The sequence below is a fragment of the Cnephaeus nilssonii genome, assembly GCF_951640355.1.
Source record: "Cnephaeus nilssonii genome assembly, chromosome: X".
NCBI lineage: Eukaryota > Metazoa > Chordata > Mammalia > Chiroptera > Vespertilionidae > Cnephaeus > Cnephaeus nilssonii.
The window spans coordinates 41639677-41666560 of NC_137071.1; the positions used below are offsets into that span (position 1 = coordinate 41639677).

A 26884-nucleotide genomic window follows, 5' to 3' on the forward strand; every position below is an offset into this window, starting at 1 on the left:
TCTTCACCATCCATTTACTTATTTGTTCAACACCAATATACATGTAGTTTCTGAATTGTTCACTTATACCATGAGAAACAAATTTATCAACTAGAGTACTGTGTAATGCATGCTTCTTTTTAAACATTTTTATTGAGTGATTGATTTTAAATAGAAATAGAGAGAGAGAGAGAGAAATGGATTTGTTGCTCCACTTATTTATGCATTCATTGGTTGATTCTTATATGTGCCTTGACCAGGGATCAAACCCACAACCTTGGTGTATTGGGACAATGCTCTAAGCAACTGAGATACCCAGACAGAGCTGCTTCTCTTGTCTTTACCCTTAGTTTCCAGACAAAGGACAATTTTTCAAAGTTTAGTCAACTTCATACCCACACCCAGTGCAGTTCTGTAATCTAGTTAGATTCATTTGTCACAGTCTGCATTCCATCCTGGATCCCTTTACCTCCTGGTTGATTTTTTAATTTGCATACACTAAGGCTCATTCTCTGTAAATTATAGCCCTATGTGTTTTGACAAATGCATAGTATACTGTACTCACCACAGAAGAGTTTTATCTCTCTCAAAATTCCTCTATGTATCCTCTTTGTTTTTCACTAGCCCCCTATCCTCGCAACAGCTGGAAAATACTGATGGGAATTCTATCTCTATGGCTTTGCTTATTCCATGGTGTTTTATGAATAGAATAATACAATATATAACCTTTTGTCCATGGCTTTTGTCTCTAAGCAAAATGTAATTAAGACTTATTCATGTTGTTGTATAAATTGGTAGCTCATTCAAGTTTTCTTTTTATTACTGAATAATATTCCATTGTAAAGATGTTTATCTATTCTCCTGTTGAATTACATATTGATTGTGTATAGCTTTTGAAAATCCTCTCTAATAAAATGGTAATATGCAAATTAACCATCACTCCGCTACATAAGCCACGCCCACAAGCCAAGCCACGCCCACCAGCCAATCAAGGCGAGTATGCAAATTAACCCCAATCCAAGATGGCTACAGCCACAGAGAGCAAGGTTTCCCAGGTAACAGAGGAAGCCAAGCTTTCCATAGCCGTTGCAGGCCTAAGCCTCCACTCAAGCTACAAAGTTTCAATTATAAAAGGTAAACAAATTCAAACAAATGGCGGCAGAATGGAGCTTGAGAGAGCAGGCCAGGGTTGCCGCCGGCAACAGGGGAAGCAAAGCTTTCCGCACACCCTGGCCAGGCTCACCCGCTTAAGGCTACAAAGTTTCAATTGTAGAAGGTGAATTAACTGCCACAGAAATGGCTGCCGCCATGCCCCGGAGGGAGCAGCATGCTTGGCTCCACTCCAGGCTACAAAGTTTCAATTGTAGAAGGAAAATAAATCCCAGATACCAGGGCCTCTGTTTGGGTTGCCAGGGGGCTTGGCCTGCCTGCAAACCACCACAGGCCCCTCGCTCAGGCCGTCCCATGCCCCAAGGGAACCCCCACCTGATCCGGGACACCCTTCAGGGCAAACCAGCTGGCCCCCACCCATGCACCAGGCCTCTATCTTATCTAATAAAAGAGTAATATGCAGATTGACCATCACTGCAACACACAATATAGCTGCCCCCATGTGGTCAAAGATCCTGCCCCCATGTGGACACAAGATGGCCACTACAAGATGGCCAGCAGGGGAGGGCAGTTGGGAGGCACCCGGCCTGCAAGGGAGGGCAGTTGAGAGGGACCAGGCTTGCAAGGGAGGGCAGTTGGAGGTGATCAACCCTGCAGGAGAGGGCAGTTAGGGGTGACCATGCCGGCAGAGGAGGGCAGTTGGAGGTGATCAACCCTGCAGGAGAGGGCAGTTAGGGGTGACCAGGCTGGCAGAGGAGGGAAGTTAGGGGCAAACAGGCTGGCAGGGGAGCAGTTAAGCATCAACCAGGCTGGCAGCGGAGTGGTTAGGGGGTGATCAGGCTGGCAGGCAGAAGCGGTTAAGGGCAATCAAGAAGGCAGGCAGGCAAGCAGTTGGGAGCCAGCAGTCCTGGATTGTGAGATGGATGTCCGACTGCCCGTTTAGGCCCAATCCCACCAGGATCGGACCTAAACGGGCAGTTGGACATTCCTCCAGGAGTCCCAGATTGGAGAGGGTACAGGCTGGGCTGAGGGACAACCCCCCGCTGTGCACAAATTTCGTGCACCAGGCTTCTAGTTATAAATAAAGTTGCTATCAACATCTACATTCAGGCTTTTGTGTAAACATAAGTTTTCAATTCACTTGGGTTCACTAGATGGATTGTATGGTACATCTATGTTTAAACTACTAACTTTTTTTAGAAGTATAAGTTCTGAGTTATTTATTTATTTGACATTCACATTTCACTGAGCATCCTGTGTGTTTGTTTGCTTTAATTTAAATTCTTTATTGTTTAAAGTATTACATAAGTCTCCTTTTTCCCCCATTGACCAATCCCCAGCCACCCCCAAACCCCAGCACATGCCCTCAGTCCCCTATGGTCTGTGTCCTTTGGTTATGTTCAGATGCATGCATACAACTCCTTTGGTTGAGCTCTTACCCCAGCTTTCCCTCATAGGTTGGACAGTCTGCTCGATGCTTCTATGACTCTGGTTCTATTTTTGTTCATCAGTTTATGTTGTTCATTATATTCCACAAATGAGTGATATCATGTGATATTTATCATTCTCTGACTGGCATATTTAACTTAGCATAATGCTCTCCATGTCCGTCCTTCTTGTTGCAAATGGTAAGAATTCCTTTCTTTTACAGCAGCATAGTATTCTATTGTGTAGATGTACCACAGTTTTTTAATCCACTCATCTGCTGATGGGCACTTAGGCTGTTTCCAAATCTTAGCTATTGTAAATTGTGCTACTATGAGCATAGGGGTGGATATATCCTTTCTGATTGATGTTTCTCTTTTCTTGGGATATATTTCTAAAAGTGGGATTACTGGGTCAAATGGGAGTTCCATTTTTAGTTTTTTGAGGAAACTCCATACTGTTCTCCACAGTGGCTGCACCAGTCTGCATTCCCACCAGCAGTGGAAGAGGGTTCCTTTTTCTCCGCATCCTCTCCAGCACTAACTGATGGTTGATTTGTTGATAGTAGCCATTCTGACAGGTGTGAGATGGTACCTCATTGTTGTTTTGATTTGCATCTCTCCAAAGATTAGTGACTTTGAGCATGTTTTCATATGTCTCTTGGCCTTCTGTGTGTCTTCTTTCAAAAAGTGTCTAGGTCCTATGCCCATTTTTGGATTGAATTGTTTATTTTCCTTTTGTTAAGTTGTATGAGATACCTATAAATTTGGAGATTAAACCCTTATCAAAAATAACATTGGCAAATATGTTCTCCCATGCAGTGGGCTTTCTTGTTGTTTTGTTGATGGTTTCTTTTGCTGTGCAGAAGCTTTTTATTTTGATGTAGTCCCATTTGTTTATTTTCTCCTTAGTTTCTATTGCCCTAGAAGCTGTATCAGTAAATATATTGCTACAACAAATGTCTGCTATTTTGCTGTCGATGGCTTCTTCTAGAATTTTTATGGTTTCCCATCTTACGTTTAAGTCCTTTATGCATTGTGTGTTTGATTTTGTATATGGTGTAATTTCATGATCTAGTTTCCTTTTTTGCATATATATGTCTAATTTTTCCAGAACCATTTATTTAAGAGACTGTCTTGAGTCTATTGTATGCTCTTGCCTCCTTTGTCAAATATTAATTGAGCATAATGGCTTGGGTCGATTTCTGGGTTCTCTGTTCTGTTCCACTGTTCTTGTGCCAGTACCAGGCAGTTTTGAGAACAGTGGTTTTGTAGTATAGCTTGATATCTGTTATTTTGATCCCTCCAACTTTGTTCTTCTTTCTCAAGATTGCTGTGGCTCTTCGGGGTCTTATTTTATTCCAGATGAATTTTTGGAGAGTTTGTTCTAGGTTTTTGAAGTATGCGATTGGTACTTTAATGGGGATTGCATTGAATCTATGGATTGCTGATAAAAACTCTCAGCAAAGTGGGAATAGAGGGATCATATCTCAACATAATAAAAGCCTTATATGAAAAACTTACAATCAACATCATATTCAATGGGTCAAAACTGAACCATTTCACCTAAGAACAGGAGCAAGAAAGGAATTCCCACTATCATCACTCCTGTTCGACATAGTACTGGAAGTGCTAACCATAGGGATCAGACAAGAAGAAGAAATAAAAGTCATCCAAATTGGAAAAGAAGAAGTAAAGTTTTCATTATTCACAGATGACATGATATTGTACATAGAAAACCCTGAAGACTATCAAAAAACTACTAGAACTAACAAATGAATTTGGCAATGTAGCAGGATGCAAAATTAACACCCAGAAATCTATGGCTTTTTTATACACCAATAATGAACTTACAGAAAGAGAAACTAAAAAAAAAATCCCATTTACCATTGCAAAAAAACGATTAAGATACCTAGGAATAAATTTAATCAATGAAGTAAAGGACCTATACTCAGAAAATTACAGGATGCTAAAAAAGAGATAGAGGAAGAGGTAAACAAATGGAAAACTATACCATGTTCATGGATTGGAAGAATCAACATCATTAAAATGTCCATAACCCAAAACAATCTAAACTACTAACTTTTAACACAATCCTTTCCAAGAAGTCTTGCTTGAGAATGTGTGTATAGTGTAGTGGGATATCTGCCACGTAGCTTGATTCAAATAGAGATCACTTTCATACCATCTATATATACACTGAGTGGCCAGATTATTATGATCTCTGAACACATAATAATCTGGCCTCTCTCTCTCTCTCTCTCTCTCTCTCTCTCTATATATATATATATATATATATACACACACACACACACACACACACACACACTAATAAAAGAGAAAAATGCTAATTGACCGTACCTTCACTATGCCCACAGCCAATCAGGAGTGATATGCAAATTAAGCCAACAAAGATAGAGGGTAAATTTGCATATGCAGGAGAGGCGAGCTGCGCCTGACTCCGCCAGCTGGGACCAGGCTGCCACCGTGGACCAGGCAGGCCAAGCAGGCAGTGCCTGATGCCACCTTCAGTGTCCAGTCCACCATCGGGGACCGGGCAGGCCAGGCGGGCAGCGCCTGACATCTTCTGCAGGGTCGAGCTGATAGGTAAGAGGGCGGGGGCGGGGGTAGCGCCTGACGCTGCCTGCAGGGTCCAGGCAGCCATCGGGGTCAGGTAGGCCTGGCGGGCAGTGCCTGACTCCACCTGCGGGGTCCAGGCAGCCATCGGGTACCAGGCAGGCTGGGCGGGCAGCACTTGACGCTGCCCGCGGGGTCCAGGCAGCCATTGGTAACTGGCCAGGCCTGGCGAGTAGTGCCTGGCACTTCCCGCGGTGTCCATGACGCCATTGGGGACCAGGCAGGCCGGGCGGGCAGCACCCGATGCCGCCTGCTGGGTCGAGGCCATGATAGGTAACTGGGCAGTGGGGCGGGGGCAGTGCCAGATGCCCGTGGTGTCCATGCCACCATCAGGGACCAGGCAGGCCAAGCAGGCAGAGCCTGATGTCGCCTGCTGGGTTGAGGCTGCGATATGTAACTGGGCAAGGGGGTGAGGGGAGCAGCGCTTGACGCCGCCCACGGTGTCCAGGCAACCATCAGGACCCTGGGTAGGCTGGGGTGGCCAGGGTCTCTGGGATCACTGTCTGCCCCCGGGCCACCTGTGGACACCGGTGGAGCAGGCCAGGGTTGAACATTTTAATGAAAATGGGATGCCTGTGCCCTGGCCCACTGCGCCTGTCCCTGGCGAGGAGAGGGCAGTGGGCAGTTAGTAGGCACCAGGGCTTGGAAGGGACTGGGAGCAACCTGCAGGCATGCTACCAGAAAGAGGTGCTGAACCATGATGACGCAGAGCGCTGGCTGATGGAGGCACGCAAAGGTGCAGATGAGGTGGCTCTCACTGGTGCTGAGCTTGAAAAGCCCACCAACAGCCTGATGAACTAAATCACCTTTCTGAAGAAGGTGCATGAAGAGGAGATCGCTGAGCTGCAGGCGCAGATCCAGTATGCTCAGATCTCCGTGGAGATGGACATGTTTTCCAAGTCCGACCTCTCTGCCATGCTCAAGGACATCCACACCCAGTACGAGAAGCTGGCTGCCAAGAACATGCAGAATGCAGAAGAATGGTACAAGAGCTGCTTCACCATGCTGACCGAGAGCACTGCCAAGAACACCTACAAGGTGCGCACCACCAAGGAAGAGGTGTCTGAAAGCCGCTGTCTGCTCAAGGCCAAGACCCTGGAGATCAAAGCATGCCAGGGCATGAACTAAGCTCTGGGAAAGCAGCTGCGAGAGCTGGAGGATAAGCAGAACTCTGATGTTAGAGCTATGCAGGACACAATCAACAAATTAGAAAATTAGTTGAGAACTACAAAGAGTGAAATAGCATGATATTTAAAAGAATACCAGGACCTCCTCAATGTGGCTTTGGACATTGACATTGTAGCTTACAGGAAACTCTTGGAAGGTGAGGAGACCCAGCTCAGTTTCACCAACGTGGGAAGCATAGCCAGTGGCTACTCCCAGAGTTCCCAGAGCTTTGGTCGATCTGCCTAAGGTGGTTTACAGACTAGCTCCTACTTGATGTCCTCTCGCTCCTTCCCTTCTTAATACACCAGCCACATCCAGGAGGAGCAGACTGAGGTGGAGGAGACCATTGAGGCTGCAAAAGCCGTGCAAGCTAAGGATGAACCCCCTTCTGAAGGAGAAGCTGAGGAGGAGGAAAAGGAGAAGGAAGAGGCTGAGGAAGAGGAAGGAGAGGAAGAGGAAGAAGGTGCCAAGGAAGAATTTGAGGATGCAAAGGAGGAAGGAGAAGGAGGTGAAGGTGAAGGGGAAGATGCCCAAGAAGCTGAGGATGAGAAGAAAGATGAAGGTGCTGGGGAGGAGCAAGCAGCCAAGAAAAGATTGAGCCCCCCTTTCCTTAATTATTTCAGGAATAATCCTCCCAAAACCAGGTCAACCCTGTCATCAACCAAGCAGTTGAGTTCCCGATACTATATGAATTAAGAAGTCAATATATGTAACATTCTGAGGTGACTCAGGTTGGACATTAAATGTTGTGCTATGACTTTTCTCCTTATGCTGAGTATCTGTTTGTTTGCAGAGTGGCTTCCTGGCTTGCTGCCAGCCTGTGCATGGTCCATGCTTATGAGTTCAGGATCTATGACAATGTGAATAATTCAGATGTTTACAATAAAAACACATGAATTAACTGATGTTAATGTTAAACTTCATGGGAAAAAATAGTCCTTTGAGTCTTTGGTGGTTAGAAATTAAAGACCTCAAATCATGTGCAATAAACAGTAAATAAAGTTACACTGAATGACAAAAAAAAAAATACATTAGGGGCCAGGAAACGTTCAAAGAACTGGGGAACCATTCCCAAATCAGGAAGGGAAGTCACAGGGTGTATATTATTGCTATGAATACAGTATTTCCTACTACTTACAACATATACAATGTAATGTGTCAGGTCCAGCCTGACAGGTTGAACCGGGCTGAGGTAGGGAGGTGGGATTTGAGAAAAGAAAGAATAAGAGAAAAAACAGCAAGAGAAACAACAGCGGGATCAGGAGGTCCATGAGCCCTCGAGAGGCTGTGGCACCGTTTATTATTGTGTAATGCCTTTTATACATAAGACACTAAGCAGGGGATCAATCAAGAGGAAAACATTCTTTGTTCTTCTAAAATCACTAATGGAGGGATAAGTTGAAGGACAAGTTCTTATTACAGTAAATCTCACTAATTGGATACATATTTCTTGGTAAGCCATGAAAATAGCTCTTATCCTACTGATAGCAGTCATATAAACAAGCCTGGGAAAGCTTTGTAGGTAGGGGCTGCTCTAATTATACTGATTAATTGCCATCCAAACAGGCCTGGGAAAACTGTGTGGGTAGGGGGCCAACCTTTCTAGCCCCTTCAGGTGCAAGGACCGTGTCACCTTACACCTGGTCTCCAACAGTAATGTGTTAGATGCCTTCCTATCGCATGAAGTATGTATTCTCATAGAGTAATACTGGTACATATGTTATAGTTATGGCAGTATGTCATATCCTATCTATATTAATAAAAGGGTAATATGCTAATTCGACCATGAGACCTTCCAGAAGTCCTTCCAGACAAAGCCATGGTGGAAGGGCCAAGGCAGAGGCGGTTAGGGGTGATCAGGCCAGGAGGTGAGGGCAGTTGGGGGTGATCAGGCTGGCAGGGGGGGCAGTTGGGAGTGAGCAGGCCGGCAGAGGGGACCAGTTGGGGGTGAGCAGGCTGGCAGGGGGTGCAGTTGGGGGTAATCAGGCCAGCAGGCAGAGTGATTAGGGGTGATCAAGCAGGCAGGCGGGTGAGCAGTTAGGAGCCAGCAGTCCTGGATTGCGAGGGGGTTGTCCAACTGCCAGTTTAGGCCAGATCCCACAGGTGTCTCAGATGGGAGAGGATGCAGGCCAGGCTGAGAGACACCTCCCCACCCCACCCCCGTGCATGAATTAAGTGCACCAGGCCACTAGTATATATATAAATATATATATTAGAGGCCTGGTGCATGAATTCATGCATGGGTGGGGTCTGGCCAGCCTGGCCAGGGAGAGGGGACATGAGCGGTTGGCCAGCCTGCCTGCTGGTTGAACTCCTGGTCAAGGGGACAATTTGCATATTAGCCTTTTATTATATAGGATATTCACTAAGTGGCCAGATTATTATGCATTCAGAGATCATAATAATCTGGCCACTCAGTGTATAAAAGCCTAATATGCTAAGTGTCCAACCATTTGACTAGTCACTATGATGTGCACTGACCACCAGGGGCCAGGCTTCGACTGGTAGGTTAGCTTGCTGCTGTAGTCCTGCCAATCAGAACTGGGCAAGATGGGCCGGACATGCCCTGGAGCCCTCCAGTTGTCTCTCCCCAGCCAGGCAACCTTCCAAGGTCTTTCCCAGGCCCTGATCCTGCACCAGTGGGGTCCCCCAGGCTGTCTTGCACCCTCTTGCAATTCGGGACCCTTTGGGGGATGCAAAAGAGCCTGTTTCTGCCCAATCACCCACATTCCAGACTGTGGAACTCCACTGGTGCATGAATCCATGCACCAGGCCGCTAGTATTCCATATGGATGGAAAATGGAACATCCACAAGATGTCTCCTCCCATAGATAGCAGGAAGATGACATTTCTGAAAAAGATGGCAAGATTGTAGGGCACTTGCTGGCACCCTGGGGAGTGAAAAATCTTTGGAAGATTCTGGAAGACTATTAAAATTTTATCATCATCCCCTTTTCTCTTTTCTTGGTAAAAGGATATTTGACACAATATCTGGAAATAGAATATAAAATTTCTGGCTCCTAGCATGTACCTCCCTGATGATTCAGGAAGTTAGCCTTGGGTTTCATGTTGGCAAGCATTCCAACAGATAAAGTTGTGTGATGATAAACTTTGAGTTAGATAACAACTTTTGACCTGGGATGGGGTATACAACATAATGTCATGTTTGTGTCCCTTGAAGTCCTCACATCAAAGTAGAAGAAGCTTGGAACCATGATGCTTGGATTCTAATGCAAGCTATCTAGTGCAACTTCTTTAGCTTCTTATTCATCATCTGTAAAATAGGAATAATAACATATGCCCATTCACACTCACAGAATTGTTTGCAGAGATCAACATAAAATAAATAATAAGAAATATATTAAAGTACTTTATAAATTTAACATCACACAAATGTGAATTATTAATGATCAAATCAGGCAGAATATAAAATGATACATATCTTAGGTAGCATCATACATTAATAAATTAGTCTTGAAGATACAATCTATTTTCCCACCAGGAAAAGTAGATATTCAGTTTTTTTATAGGTTATATATTTTATTTATTTATTTATTCATTCATTCATTCATTATTTATTTATTTATTTATTTATTTTATTATTTTTATTTATTTATTTATTTATTTATTTTTTGCTGGATATGTTGTTAGTTTTTAACAAATAGAAACCACATCACCTCATTTGTTACAGTGAGTAAGAGATGGGAGGTAACCATGTCTGAGGGCCTCAGCAAGCTTTTTCACCCACCAAATGACAGAAAGGACAAGCACCTTCACCACCAAAACCTTTGGTTCACTTCTTTGGATCTCTGTTCTCCCACCACATCAGCCTGCTGCTTCCAGAATGGAACTCTGCCTTCTATTGGATTCTAGTTGGGATGCTTGTCTATCAGCTTGCCTAAATAACAGAATGAAGTTCCCTAGCTTAGCTGAGGAACCTGGACAAGTTTTCTTTGATCTCAGCCTCATCCCAAGGCCCATAAATGTTTTATTTAAAAAGCTGTAGGAGAATGAGGTAAAAAGGTCAGAGGCAGGAGATAGATACCAGCAGAAGTGCAAAGAGGGTGGCTCCCACCACACTAATGGACAACAGGCCCCCCAAGGCTGATAATGAAAAGAGCAGTGTGACTCCCACATAGTTGCAGGGAGTACATGCCTTCAGTTTCTTCTGTAACATGGGCCACAGGACAAAAATATGGATGGCAAATGTCACCATAATGAAGGCATTCAGGGTCCGGGGCAGGTGTGAGGCCAGGCAGACAGAAGCAAATATGGCCATGTTCAAGGACAGGGTGCTAGACACAATGGCAGCATTGGCACCATAGTCTAAGAAGATGAGGTAGCCTAAGAGAATAAAGACTGACATGGTGTAGATGGTGTCAGTGCTGACAGACTCTGTCAGGGTCTTCAGCACAGGTGAAAAACCATATGTGAAAGTAATAAAGACCAGGGGGCTCTTGAGGTCAGCCCACTGGGTCCACCCACTCTTCCTCCATCCTTCACCTCCATCAATGAGATTGAACAAAACATAGTCAATCAGTGACAAAGCCAGGCCAGTCCCTAAAAGCCAACAAGGGCCAGAAGACCCTCATCCATATATCACCAGATGACCCCAAAAACGCAGACCCTGAACAGCTGCTGTGTCACCACGCTGGATTCAAATACCACAGCCCAATACTGGTATTTCTGGGCATGGATGTTCTTCCAGAGCTCTTACAGGAACCGCTGGTCCATGAAGTTATCAGGAAAGGGCTGTCGCTCATATAAGACTTTCTGCCACCTGATCTCCGTGGTGTTAGTTACAGGTTGGGAACACATTATCTTTCCCCTCAAACTCAGGCCAGTTCAATTTCCCATTCATAAGTCCATGTGGTTCTTGTTCTTTATAAAGTCTTGAAATAAGACCTCTCCGGAAATCCCATGCTGTGTTGTAGTTGATATTGTGCCGACCTTCCCTTGTTCGCAAAGGCTGCAACCCAGGAAATGCCTGTAAGAGGAGTTTCTTCTCTGAGGCAGGACAACACAGCCAAGTTCCTGCCTGCCAGTTCATAGGGAAGCAAGGCTGGGGGGACTGATGCCCACCTCCTTCCCTATCCAGGGTGCCGGGGGTATTTATTTTATTTTTTAATCATATTTTATTTTTCAATTACAGTTGACATCCAATATTATATTAGTTTCAGGTGTACACCCCAGTAATTATCCTATATAATAAAAGTGTCCGATGCCAGAGAGTCTGTTCAACCAATCAAAGCATAGTATGCTAATGATATGCGAAGGCTGCTCAACCGCTTGCTATGACATATGCTGACCACCAGGGGGGCAGACAGTCAACTGGTTGACCAATCGCTATGACGTACACTGACCTCCAGGGGGCAGATGCTCTGACCAGTACCTTGCTGCTGTGCTCCAGTGAACCGAGCGAGACAAGCAGGACAAGCCCTGAAGCCCTCCTGCGGTCTCTCCCCAGCCTGGCCTGTGCCCTCTCACAACCCTGGACCCCTCAGGGGATGTCAGAGAGCTGGTTTTGGCCCGATTCCGCAGGAAAGGCTGAGGGACCCCACTGGTGCACAAATTTGTGCACTGGGCCTCTAGTCTATATATATAGAAGCCTAAGCAACTGGCTGACCAATCGACTGGCCGGTAGGTATGATGCGCACTGACCACCAGGGGGCAGATGCTCAATGAACAGGCATGGAAACATGGAACAGACTGATGAATCTCAGAAGGAAAGGGGGAGGAGGGAGAGCAGGAAGAGATTAACCAAAGATCTTATATGCATACTTGGGGTCTCTCAGCCTAGCCTGCAGGGATCAGGCTGAAACCGGCTCTCCGACATCCTCTGAGGGTTCCCAGATTGCAAGAGGGCACAGGCCAGGCAGAAGGACCCCACTGGTGCATGAATCCATGCGCTGGGCCTCTAGTATATTATATAATTTAGTAAGTGATTATCCCAATAAATCTCACACCCACTTCACATCATACATAGTTATTAGAATATTATTGACTATATTCTCTTTGCTGTATTTTACATCCCCATGACTATTCTGTAACAACCAATTTGTACTTCTTAATCCCTTCACTGTTTCCACCTATTCCCCCAATCCCCTACCAGCTAGCAGCTATCAAAATACTTTTTGTATCTATGAGTCTGCTTCTCTTCTGCTTGTTTATTTTGTTTTTTAGATTCAACTGTTGATAGATATGCATTTATTGCCATTTTATTTTTCATGTCTTTTATCTTTTTTTCCTCTTCTTATTCTTTAACATTTCATGTAATACTGGTTTATTTATTCTCCCTTGTCTGGGAAGCTCTTTATATGTCCTTTGATTCTAAATGATAGCTTTTCTGGGTAGAGTAATCTTGGTTGTAGGTCCTTGCTTTTCATCACTTTAAATATTTCTTGTCAATCCATTCTGGCCTGCAAAGTTTCTGTTGAGAAATCAGCTTATAGTCTTATGGGAATTCCCTTGTAAGTAACTAACTGCTTTTCTCACACTGCTTTTAAAATTCGCTCTTTGTCTTTAATCTATTGCATTTTAATTATGATGTGTCTTGGTGTGGGCATCTTTGACTTCATCTTGTTTGGGTCTCTCTGTGCTTCCTGGACTTGTATGTCTATTTCCTTCACCAGGTTAAGGAAGTTTTCTGGCATTATTTTTTCAAATGGGTTTTCAATTTATTGTTTCGACTCTTCTCCTTCTGGTACCACCATGAGGCAAATGTTGGTAATTTTGAAGTTGTCCCAGTGGCTCCTTCCACTATCATCATATTTTGGATGCTTTTCTATTTTTGCTGTTCTAATTGGGTGCTTTTTGCTTTCTTATATTCCAAATTGCTAATTTGATTATTAACTTCATCTACTCTATTGTTTATTCCCTGTAAATTATTCATTTCAGTAGTATCATCCTACATAATAAAAAGCCTAATATGCAAATTATCCCTCAGGTGGTCGTTCGACCGCTCACTATGATGTGCACTGACCACCAGAGGGTGGTGCGGAACATGGCGGGTATTGGCAACACGGTGCTGGCAGTGGGTGGCAGTGGAGGCACTGCTGGCCCTTATAGGCCCCGACGAGAGCGGGACTGCGACAGGATGGTGGAGCAGGTGAGTGGGCGGCGCCAGGCCAAGGCTCTCTGACATCCCCGACAGGGGACCTATCGCCCTGCAGACAGTGACCAGCAGTGGCGACAGCGGGGTGGGGCCGCTGCCTGGCTCCCAGGCGCTGAGGGAGCTGGGCAGGGGGCCTGGCCCTGATCAATCACCCCACAGGCAGGATGGTGAAGCAGGTGAGGGGGAGGTGCCAGCCCAAGGTGGATGCCAGGTGGGGCTGTGGGGCTGCGAGGTTGGGGGCACAGGCTGAGACCTAATCTCTGCAGGCCACCCTGAGGGACCCCACCTGTGCACAAATTCATGCACTGGGATTCTAGTACATTAATAAATCAGTCTTAAAGATACAATCTATTGTCCCACCAGGAAAAGTAGATATTTATGTTTTTTTATAGTTAGTGTATGCTTCATTTATTACTGTTTTTATGATTCCTATGTCCTTTTTAATGCTTTTGAAATTCTACCTAATTTCCTTGAGTATCCTTATAAGCATTGTTTTGAACTCTGTATCTAGCAGTTTATTTGCTTCCATCTCATTTATTTATTTTTTCTGGAGATTTCTCCAGTTTGCTCATTTGGTACCTGTTTCTTTGTCTCATTTTGGCTGCCTCCATGTTTTGTTTCCATGTATTAGGTAGAATGCTGTGACTCCCAGACTTGATATAGTGGCCTTGTGTAGTAGGTGTCCTGTACATCCCAGTGGCTCAGCCTCCCCAGTCACCTGAGCTGGGCACTCTAGATATTCCCCCTTTGTGGGCTGTGTGCACTTTCCTGTTTTAGTTGAGCCTTGATTGCTGTTAGTGTCATTGGGATTAATTGACCTGCAGGCTAATTAGTTATGAGGACCTGCCGCAACTACAGTGGAAGAGCTTCTGTGCAGGAGATACCCTTATGGAGCAGGACTTCCTTCAGTGGGGCTTTGGTACTCACCAAGTCCATCTCTTGTGTGTGTCACTTGTGGAGATGGTAGAGTTTAAATCTGGCTTAGTCTGAAGCTGTCTACCCAGTGCACTGGCTCTGGGGCCTCCAGGGAAGTACAAGGTCAGCCATTGCCTGTGCCCTGCCTAGGGCCACCCTGCAGGAGCTACAGAGTTATCTGCACATGGCTCCTATTTGTGCTTGGATTGGAATTTCCCTGGGAGAGGCCAGGCTCTGAACCAAGGCTGGCTGCTGCTAGTGCTGGGCCCAAGGCCAGTTAGCAAGAGGTATGGGACTCATTAAGGCCAGATGCTGCTTATTTGAGAGATTTTTTAAATGTCTGAGGCATGAGGCAAGATAGGCCATTTGTATTTAAAAACCAACTTGGGTTGGCCTGTAAGTAGGTGTAGAGATGCAGAATGGGCTGATCCCACACTTGATTTTTGTAGTTAAAAATCAGGAGGAATATTGTGGCTATGTAGGGCTTCCAGTCCCACAGCACTCTCTTCAGCCTAAGCTTCCAATGCCAGAAAAAGAAGTTCCCATAACTTCTGGCTGTAAAAACCATAAGGGATTAAGGCTGAGAGAGACAGGCTGCTGGAATATCAGACAGTTCCTCTTAAAGGACTTGCACATGAACTTACTCGGACTCACTTCCTCTGAGTTCCAGCACTGGAATGGAAGCTTTAAAGTGCACCATGGACATATGAGAAGGAACTCAATTGTATGGCTTCAGGACGAGGGCTGGAGGAGCAGATTATTCCCAGACAGAAGTACTTGAAGAGACCATTGTTTCTTTGCTGAGCCCTCCCCACAAAAAGCCAGCAAGTGGCACAAAATCAATGTCTCCATCAACATGGCTAACACCTTTTGATCTGCTCACAATACTCTGAGACCCTGCTTCCACCTAACTTGCAGCCCCACTCAAGTCACTTTCAATGGCTTTTCCATACAAAGAGACTGTCTTGGCTCATGGTGCAGACTTTTCCAAAATCTCTCAAAGGTTCACAAAACCCAAACAAGCAGGATCTGGTCTCAACATGCCCCATACCTCTTGCTAAGTATCCCCAACCCCAGCACTAGAGGCAGCCAGGCTCATTTTCCAGCTGAGCCTCTCAAAGACACCTCCAAGACCAGCACAGTGGCAACTACCTATATATCTCTTTGTAGCCCATACCAAGTGGCCCCAAGCAGGGCACAGACAGTGGCAGACTTTGGCCAGCACCTTCTCTTAAGAGGACTTAAAACCAAAACAATCAGTGCCCAGCTTCAGACCACACCAGAGCACCACCCAACCACCTCCACAAATGACACACTCAAACAGCAGATTTGGCAGGCACCAGAGCCCACTAAAGTGAATCTTGCTACATAGGACCAGACCCTATACAACAGCTCTTCATTGTAGTCACAGCCAGTCCTCACAACCAATCATCTGGAGAATCAATTCTTCCTACTGATGTACCAACAGCAATCAAGGCTCAACTACAACAGGATGGCACAAACATCAGGTTCAAGGGACACACTTGGAGCACCTGGCTCAGGTGACCAGGGAGACTGTGCCACTGCACCCCATAGGACACATACTACATAAGTCTACTTTACCAAAACTGAGAGAGGTAGCAGCTCTACCTAATACTTAGAAAAGCAAACACATGGAGGCAGCCAAATTGAGGAGACAAAGAAACATGTCCCAAATGAAAGAACAGAACAAAACTCCAGAAAAATAACTAAATAAAATGGAGATAAAAATCTACCAGATGCAGAGTTCAAAAAACTAGTTATAAAGAGGCTCATCTATCTTAGTGAGAACTTTAACAAAGAGGTAGGAAACATAAAAATGGATATAGAAACCATTAAAAATGAGCCAGTCAGAAATGAAGAATACAATAACTGAAAAGAAGAATACATTAGAGGAAATCAGCAGGTTAGATGGAACAAAGGATTGAATCAGCAATTTGGAAGGTAAGATAGCAGAAAACACCCAATCAGAATAGCAAAAAGAAAATAAGTCTCAAAAAATGAGTATGGTTTAAAGGGCCTCTGTGACATCAAGTATGCCAATATTCACATCAAAAGCATACCAGAAGGAGAAGAGAAGGCAAGGAATTGAAAACCTATTTGAAGAAATAATGACTAAAAAATTCTCTAACCTAGTGAAGAAAATAGACATACAAGTGTAGGAAGTACAGAGAGTCCCAAACAAATGAACCCAAAGAGGACCACACCAAGACACATCATAATTAAAATGCCAAAGTTTAAAGACAAAGAGAGAATTTTAAAAGCAGCAAGAAAAAAGCAGTTAGTTAACTACAAGTGTGCTACCATAAGACTATCAGCTGATTTCTCAACAGAAATGTTGCAGGCCAGGAGGAATTGGAATAAAATAATTAAAGTGATGAAAAGTAAGTATGTACAACCAAGATTACCCAGCAAAGCTATCATTTACAATCAAAGGCAGATAACTAGCTTCCCAGATAAGAAAAAGCTAAAGGAGTTCATTGCCACCAAACTAGTATTACAAGAAGTGTTAAAGAGACTTCTTTAGAAGAAGATAAAATAAAAAATATATGAATAATAAAATATTAATAACTACATATCTATCAACAAATACATTAAACATAAATGAATTAAATGTTCCATTCAAAAGACATATGGTGGCTAAATGGATAAGAAAACAAGACACTTATATACACTGTCTACAAGAGACTCACTTCAGACTGAAAGGCACACACAAACTGAAAGTAAAGGGATGGAAAAAGACATATCATGAAAATGGAACAAAAAAAGTTGGATAACAATGTTTATACCAAACAAAACAGACTTTAAAACAAAGGCTATAACAAAAAACAAAGAAGGACCCTGTAATACCACTTCTGGGTATCTACACTAATAAAAGAGAAAGATGAAAATTGACCATACCTTCGTGACGCCCACCAGCCAATCAGAAGTGAATATGCAAATTAACCCAACAAAGATGGCGGGTTAATTTGCATACACCGGTGCTGAGCGGCCGGGGGGGCCAGACGCTTGTGTCATTGCCATGGATACAGAGAACAAACTGAGTCTTGCCAAATGGGAGAGCAGTTGTAGGACTGGTTGAAAAACATGACAGAATTAAGTACAAATTGGTAGTTACAGAATAGTCATGGGGATGTAAAGTACAGCACAGGGAATATAGTCAACTAGAGGCCCAGTGCACGAATTCATGCACAGGTAGTGTCCAGCTGGCCCACCCCAATCTGGGCCAATCAGGCAAGGCCGGCTGAGGGAAGGGGCCATGGACAGTTGGCTGGCCAGTCCCGCCCCCTGGTTGAGGGGACACTTTGCATATTAGCCTTTTATTATATAGGATAACATTTTAATAACTGTGTATGGTGTCAGGTAGGTACAAAAGTTATCTGGATGATCACTTCGCAGGTTATGTAACGTCTAATCACAGGGTTGCACACCTGACACTAATATAATACTGTATACCAACTGTATTTGAAAAAAAAATTATTGTTTAAAGTATTATGTATGTCTCCTTTTTCCCCGATTGACAGGCCCCCACCACTCCTGCCTCACAAGACAAGCCCCCATTGCCCCAGTGTCTGTGCCCATTGGTTATGCTAATATGCATGCATACAAGTCCTTTGGTTAATCTCTTACCCCCCCATCCCCTGCCTTCTCTCTGAGGTTGGGCAGTCTGTTCAGTGTTTCTTTGTCTCTGGATCTATTTTTGTTCATCAGTTTATGTTGTTCATTATATTCCACATATGAGTGAGATCATGTGATATTTATCTTTCACAAACTGGCTTATTTCGCTTAGCATAATGCTCTCCACTTCCATCCATGCTGCTGCAAATGGTAAAAGTTTCTTCTTTTCTATTGCAGCGTAGTATTCCATTGTGTAGATGTACCACAGTTGTTGTTTTTTTATTGATTAAGGTATTACATATGTGTCCTTATACCCCCATTGCCCCCCATCCCCCAATCATGCCCTCACCATCACTCCCTGTTGTCTTCGTCCATTGGTTATGCTTATGTGCATGCATACAAGTCCTTTGGTTGATCTTTCCCCCTTACCCCCACCCTCCCCTACCTTCCCTCTGAGGTTTGAGCACCTGATCGGTGCTTCTATGTTTCTGGATGTGTTTTGGTTCATCAGTTTATATTGTTCATTATAATCCACAAATGAGTGAGATCATGTTATATTTATCTTGCTCTGGCTTACTTACTTTGCTTAGCATAATGCTCTCCAGCTCCATCCATGCTGTTGCAAATGGTAGGAGTTCCTTCCTTTTTTATGGCAACATAGAATTCCATTGTGTAGATGTACCATGGTTTTTTAACCCACTCATCTGCTGATGGGCACTTAGGCTGTTTCCAAATCTTAGCTATTATAGAGCTGCTATGAACATAGGGGTGCTTTTGTCCTTTCTGATTGGTGTTTCTGGTTTCTTGGGATATATTCCCAGATAGGATTACTGGGTCAAAGGGGAGTTCCATTTTTACTTTTTTGAGGAATCTCCATACTGTTTTCCACAGTGGCTGCACCAGTGTGCATTCCCACCAGCAGTGCACGAGGGTTCTTCTTTCTCCACATCCTCTCCAGCACTTGTCGTTTGTAGATTTGTTGATGATAGCCATTCTGACAGGTATGAGATGGTATCTCATTGTTGTTTTGATTTGCATCTCTTGGATGATTAGTGACTTTGAGCATGTTTTCATATGTCTCTTGGCTTTCTGAATGTCCTCTTTCGAAAAGTGTCTATTTAGGTACTTTGCCCATTTTTTTATTGCATTGTTTATATTCCTTTTGTTAAGTTGTATGAGTTCCCTGTAAATTTTGGAGATTAAAACCTTATCTGAGATAGCATTGGCAAATATGTTGTCCCATGCAGTGGGCGTTCTTATTGTTTTGTTGATGATTTCTTTCGCTGTGCAGAAGCTTTTTATTTTGATGCAGTCCCATTTGTTTATTTTCTCCTTAGTCTCCATTGCCCTAGGAGCTGTGTCAGTAAAGATATTACTACAACATATGTCTGATATTTTGCTGACTATGGAGTCTTCTAAGATTTTTATGGTTTTCCACCTTACATTTAAGTCCTTTAACTATTTTGAGTTTTTTTTGTGTGTATGGTGTAAGTTGGTGATCTAGTTTCATATTTTTGCATGTATCTGACCAATTTTCCAGCACCATTTATTGAGGAGACTGTCTTGACTCCATTGTATGCTCTTGTCTCCATTATCAAATATTAATTGAGCATAATGGCTTGTGTCAATTTCTGGGTTCTCTGTTCTGTTCCATTTGTTCTATGTGTCTGTTCTTGTGCCAGTACCAGGCAGTTTTGAGAACCGTGGCTTGGTAATATAGCTTGATATCTGGTATTGTGATCCCTCCAACTTTGTTCTTATTTATAAGGATTGTTGTGGCTATTCAGGGTCTTTTTTTATTCCAGATGAATTTTTGGAGAGTTTGTTCTAGGTCTGTGAAATATGCCATTGGTATTTTAACGGGGATTGCATTGAATCTGCTTTGACTAGTATGGACGCTTTAATGATGTTGATTCTACCAATCCATGAGCATGGTATGTTTTTACATCTGCTTATGTCTACCTCTATCTCTTTTTTCAATGCCCTGTAGTTTTCTGAGTACAGGTCTTTTACCTCCTTAGTTAAGTTTATTACTAGGTATCTTAAAAATTTTTTTGGTACAATGGTAAATGGGAGTGTTTTTCATGAAAAAAAAATTTAATCACTCTCTAAGGATGAAGAAAAACACTATGAAAGTTTGGGCATTGCACACTAGCATGGATTCCTCATGTGAAGGGGTTAAATGTGATTCATCCTGAGGAGGCATGCACATTCATATCTAAAACTGCTAAAAGCATTTACAAAGGGATAGTCTGTACTATCTGAACCCAGGTGATCATGGCAGCCAGTAGCCTGGAGAACAGCTTAAGGGAGGGTGGATCATACAGATGGACAAGGCTCCAAGATGGATGTAACTTTGGTGGTGTATTGCATGTTGAATAATTTAGCTGCTGTCAGTCTCTTCCTTGGCTTTATACCCACTAGCTGCTACAGTCACCCCCCCAACCCCACCACAACCTTCCATGGGTGAAACTTGAGGCAGTTGCCCTTATTCTGCATATAAGCTAAAATTAGCTCATTTGCTAGTATATTCCTAGAGGTATACCCTTTATCTTAGAGGTATGTGAGCCATGTCAGTGGTTCTCTTCAAATCAGCCCTCTGCTGCCTAACTTATTAAGCATTTTCTGAAGCTATTTCTGAGCCCTCTGTTCCAGGTAGCCCTGAAAAGTTTTCACATACAATGTAACATAGGCTCTTTTGTGTGCAAGCAGAAAAGGTCAGAGAATAGATGGATGTCCTGCCATCAAGGGAACCCATTGCTTCTTCTAAAATATTTGATAGGTTGTGCATAAAGACTGATAGGTGACAAAGGGGAAGGGGGTTAGGGGGCTTGGTGAAAAATGGTGATGGTATTAAACAAAATAATATATACTAGTATATCACAGGCACAGACAACAGCATGGTGATAGCCATCGGGAAAGGGGGGTGGGGCCTGGCTGGTGTGGTTCAGTGGTTTCACATCAACCCATGAACCAGGAGGTCACAGTTTAATTCAAGGTCAGGGCACATGCCCAGGTTTCAGGCTCGACCCAGTAGGGCGCATGCAGGAAGCAGCCAATCGATGATTCTCATCATTGATGTTTCTATCTCTCTCTCTCCCTTTCTCTCCCTGAAATCAATAAAAACATATTTTTTAAAAAAGAAACACTGATGAGAGAGAAACATTGACTGGTTGCCTCCTGCATGCCCCGTCCTGGGGATCGAGCCAGCAACCTGGGTATGTGCCCTGGCCAGGAATAGAACCAGGAACCTCTTGGTTCATGGGTTGACATTCAACCACTGAGCCACACAAGCCAAGCTCTCTTCAATGTTTCTATCTCTCCCTTCCTCTCTCTCTAAAAATCAATAAAAACATATTTTTAAAAGGGCAAGGTAGTTTAGGTGGAAGAGGGCAAAGGGGGCTAAATAGAGAGGGAAATAGACTTTATTTTGGGTGATGGACACATGATACAGTGTACAGATGATGTTTTATTGAGTTGTACACTTGAAACCTGTATGGTTTTGTGAACCAATGTCACCCCAATACATTCAATAAAAAACTAATTAGGGGATTAAAGCACCCCTTGCTCCACCTGATCATTTCTCAGAAAAGTTTCTTCTACCTCTCACTCCAGTTAAAATACTATCCCTTGTATTTATATGGCATTTTATACTTTTCTAACATTTTCCTATACATTATTTGATCTGTGGACTATTTTTGTCCATGCTTCAAAGCCAAGTTCAAATGCTATTTTCTACAAAAGGATATTTAATATTACTTCCTCTGAAAGTTGAGAAACTTTCTATGATTTATTCTTGCTATTTAACCACTTTTCTTATTTTTATTCTAATTATTTACATGCATATATCATTTATTAGACTATAAAATATTCAGTGGTAAATCTTGATAGAATTAACAACTAGCATATAGTGGACAAATAATGAATAATGGAGCTGAAATTGGGTAGGAAACAAATGCTTGAAGCTTTGATAACTTTACCAAAGTCATTTACTCTAATTACTGGCCGACCTGGAACTTGAATTCCAATTTTCTCCTAATTTTGTACTGCCATTTTAAATTCTTCACCACCCTGCTTCCCTTATCCTGACCTCTTATTGCAGATAATATTTACCCTTCAGAATGATGGAGATAAGCAAAGTCTGTAATAGGAAAGACACTAAGGAGCAGGTTGACTTTGACACATGGATCTAATTTCACTAAGCAAGATACAGAGGGAAAGTGTTCCAGGAACAGTTAGCAGTGAAAGCACATAGGAAGGTGGGAGGAAGAGCATGATATGTGGGGTGTTGAGACCAATCTTGTTAACCATGACAACAGGAATTGTTTGGGGAAGATCCAGAAAGCCATGCAGAAAGGTTGGAATGTGACATAGTAGCAAATACAGGCCCATGCAAGCAATAGGGAGGACTTAGACTTTTCTGGTCTGCCAACCTTTATGGAAGTTACAAATGATGGTAATAATCTAAGTCCCTAAACCTCCTGCCTCCTGGCTTGGTCAACTTTGAATATGAAGTATATTTTATTAAAATATTCTAACTTGCTCAGTAGCATAAAATGTTAGTTGCCAAATTTCCAAACCTAAGGTCAGAGGGAGCTCCATTTCAGGTTTTAAAGTTTCTGATCTTCTTGTAATGGTAATGAGGATTTTGTCTTGCCTAGCAGATGCTGCCAGCCTTTGAGGCCTCTCTCTGGCATCCTAAATTAGGGAAGTTTAAAGTAAATGGAACCAGTGTAGAATAATAGAAGGAGCATTGGTCTGAAGGCTATATTTTGGACTTAATTTTCTTTTAACTAGCAGTTGTCCAGCCTTTACATATATTTCTCACACATATATGTATCTTAAAGGTAAGGATTATGGTTCATATTTGTGTCATCTGACAATATATAACATACAGTTCATGTTCAGTTGTGTCAAAGGGGCCCCTACTGTGCTGTAACCTCCCTTCCCTGCTCAACTTGTCTGTGCTCTTGGTTCAGATTTTGTTTCTACCACTTCCTAACTTTGAGTCCATGAGTAAATTTTGTAACATTTGTGACTCTGAATTTGTTTCACCTTACATAAAAAATAAATAGTACTTGCTTCATAGTTGTATTGCACAGATCAAATAAAGTAATAGGAATGAAATGTTTTATAACCTATAAAGTGCTGTGGAAAATGTAAGAAATGTGAAGATGCACAGAATTTTATCACATACATGAACCATTATTTCAACTAGATTATGTTGTATACTAGTTTCAGGTTTGCTTATATTTAATTCATTTGGATATTTTGATTAAAGTTGACATTAGAAAAGAAAAAAAGTCCAACCTTTATCTGTGTTTGATACAAAGGCAATTACTTGAATGTAATTTGATTTCATTTTCTTTTGGTATCTTGGTGAATTCCCTAAAGAATATCCAGGAACAATTCAAGCAGAATGGCTCCAATGGAGGAAATACATTAAAAGCAATTAGTAAAATGTAACAAGCTTAGATGAAAGCTGAATCTATAGTCCCTCAGCCAAAATTTCCCAAAGGAAATGGCAACAAGAATCTATTAATCCTCTGTCGCATGCCCAGCTCTGTGCTAGAAGCATGGTATAGTGGTAGATATAAAATCCTGAAAGCCTGCTTTCCAGGAGTTCAGATTCTGGTTGGGTCCACAACACATAGAATAAGTAAGGTCTTTTTTTTTTGTTAGTGGGCTGGGCCTTGAAAAGTGCAGCTCAGAGAGGCAGAGAGAAAAAAGGCAGGGGGACCTTGCTTACATTGGGATAGTAAGCATGTCAAATGCTGTTCGTGGTTCTATGTAAAGCTCCTGAGGTGTGATGGAGCCAGATTATGGAAGTCCTTGAAAGCCTGGTAGAGGAGACTGGATTCAATACAATAAGCAATGCTGACTCATGGGTTCTTGACCCAAGAAATTGCTAAGAGAATAGTGTGTTAGGAAGCAATGTGCTGGGTGAATTAGAGTAGAGACTGGCATCTACTACCAAAAATCCATTTAGCTCCCCTTGTAGGATGTGGTGGTAAGCATGGAGAAAGACTATTAAAAATATATATTGCTAAATAAAAAAGAACAAGATCAATTGGGGTCAGATGGTCAGGTAATGTTTTATTTAATCAGTCAGAACTCTGGCATCATAGGTGAGTTTAGAGAAAAATGTGTTTGTAAGTTTAAAATAATTAACATTAAATGGTTAGCTTACAGGTTTAAGATATAGTGAGTTCCCAGAGTTGAATCTATGAACTCACTGCAACTGACCAGTTTTCACCAGTAAGCATGTGTAAGAATCTGTCTTCTTTACACTTTCTCAGAGGTGAAGGACCCAGAAATTATGTTAGTCTGATTAGGTTAAAATGAAAACCTCTATTGTCTCTGAAAATAAATTAAGAAAGTGACAAAGACAAACTGAACAAACCACTGACATGCAAAGACTGTAAATGAAGAAGATACATGAAGATGAGAAAAATATTGAATAAGCAATTTTATCTTAATTACTCAAGAAGGTACTGTTCATGTTTACACATACACGCACATGCCTCTTCCCTCCATTAAAATTTCTGTATGTAACCCGAAGGTATTTGGACTAGTATGATGCTAATAAGGCTGCGTGACTTTCAGCAAGTTATTTGAATGCTCTTAGATTTAATTTTCTCATTTACAACATAACAATGCTAAATTCTACATACTTCACAGGGCTTTTGTAAGTGTTAAATGAAAATCAATATCAAGCTTCTAGTACATATGAAATGATAGATAAATGTTAATACCCTTATCATTAGACATCATGAGGTGGTAGGTATGCTTAGTGTTGGGACTTACTTGCATTCATCTCAAGGCAGCAAAAGTTTCCCCCATCTTTCTGTTTAAGTAGTTGCTAATATGTAGAATTTAACACCGTTTCATCAACAGCTGCTTAAATAGTAGCCTGGGTTTCAGTTCACATAACTGCCTACAATTGTGTTGGGGTTATGTTGGGGGAAGTGGTCAACAGCTAGTAAATTCAATGTATAACTTGTTTTAGGGAAATACTATATTTTTAACCTTAAATAGTTGACTTATTCATTGTAATATAAGGTGATCTGACTCTCTAGGAATAAAGTAAGCCCACTCCTAAGTATGATATGACTCCAGTTTAACTTTTTCAAAATCTACATCCCTGAATATTTCTATGAACCTTTGACTATGGTGTTGCTTCACTTGGCAGAGCTCAAGAGAGAACGAAAGATACCATATGAGAGCTGTTGATGGCAAGAGCTGTTTATTGCCATTCACCTGCAAGCTCTGTCTATGCCATCTATTCATGCATACCAGACACAGTCCATTTATCTACAGTATATGAAAAATTGATGGCATACTCATATATTTGGAGAATTTTCCCTTTTGCTTGGATGGGTTTTCTTAGGTTCAACAAGGTCAGGATTTTATTTAAGATAGTACAAAGGCCACCAGGTCTTTTCCAGGTAAAGGGCTCTGTTTATTTTGCCCCTTTGCCCTTGATCAAATTTCTGGATTGATTAATTAATTAATTAATTAGAATGTGTTTTTAATTAGTTACAGAAAATACCAGAAAAATCACTTAGCTACAATTGTGTTTAGAAAATTTGGCTCTGGGTCCCGGGTCCGGGTGAGGCCATGGGCCCCTGGATCCGGGTGAGCCTGGGTCCCGGGTCCGGGTGAGGCCGTGGGCCCCTGGATCCGGGTGAGCCTGGGTCCCAGGTCCGGGTGAGGCCGTGGGCCCCTGGATCTGGGTGAGGCCACGCGACCCTGGGTCTGGGAGAGGCCACGCGCCCCTGGGTCCGGGTGAGGCCACGTGCCCCTGGGTCCGGGGGAAGCTAGATCCCGGGTCCGGGCGAGGCCGTGTGCCCCTGGATCCGGGTGAGGATGGATCCCGGGTCCGGGAGAGGCCACGCGCCCCTGGGTCCGGGAGAGGCCACGCGCCCCTGGGTCCGGGTGAGGCCATGCGCCCCTGGGTCCGGGTGAAGCTGAATCCTGGGTCTGGGCGAGGCCGTGTGCCCCTGGATCCGGGTGAGGCTGGGTCCCGGCTCCGGGTGAGGCCGTGGGCCCCTGGATCCGGGTGAAGCCGTGCCCCTGGGTCCGGCCGAGACCAAACCAGAGGGAGTCGGACCTGCATTACCACCATTTGTCCACCATCCAGAGCTGAGGGGTCAGTACCGACATGTACTCATAAGGAACTGGTGGACATTGATATTGGGTCTCAAAAGAACTGTTGGTCCAGAAAGAAACTCACTACAGACTGATTCATTTGCCTGTCAGCATAACTATTATTGCTCCTCGCACATTCAATTCCTATAAGTATATCTCTAGTGACACATGATTTCGCTCATCTAGGAGAAATGATGAACAACATGGACTGACGAACAAGAACAGAACCAGAAACAAGGAGGCATCGATCGGACTATCGGGCCTCAGAGGGAGGATAGGGGAGGGTGGGGGGAGGGGGGAGAGATCAACCAAAGGTCTTTTGTGCACGCATATGAGCCTAACCAATGGTTAAGTTCAACAGGGGGTTGGGGCATCCATGGGGAGGGGTGTGGGAGGGGAATGGGGGGATGAGGACAAATGTGTGACACCTTAATCAATAAAGAAATTAAAAAAAAAATTTGGCTCTAAGGTACCATATAATTCTCCACAGTAATTGAGCAGATAATATAACACTGAACCTACTGTGGCCACTCCATTGAAATGGATTCAAATCAAAATATTGATTTATCACTCCAAGCTTCTTGGTGACAACTGGGTGACTGCAGAAATGTTAGTGTCAGAAACTAGAGCTGCCACCCTGAGGTGACAAAATTGAGTCCTAGTATATTTAAACTGGGGGCAGAAGTAAGAAATAGCAATAGATGTTGTCAAATTAATCCACCTGTATATTTTTCAACTGTCCATACCCATT

General features: G+C 43.1%; 1 protein-coding gene and 1 pseudogene across 2 annotated transcripts in view; one reads left to right on the top strand and one right to left on the bottom strand.

The window, feature by feature from the left end:
- The window catches only part of NEXMIF (neurite extension and migration factor), a gene marked incomplete at its 3' end in the record, with an annotated part of 434701 nt that overhangs the window by 304315 nt on the left and 103502 nt on the right, over positions 1-26884 (top strand). The window lies entirely within an intron of this gene.
- Positions 10243-11135, bottom strand: LOC307095679 (phosphatidylinositol N-acetylglucosaminyltransferase subunit C-like; annotated as a pseudogene). The gene has a single exon. The product of its transcript is annotated as a phosphatidylinositol N-acetylglucosaminyltransferase subunit C-like (transcript).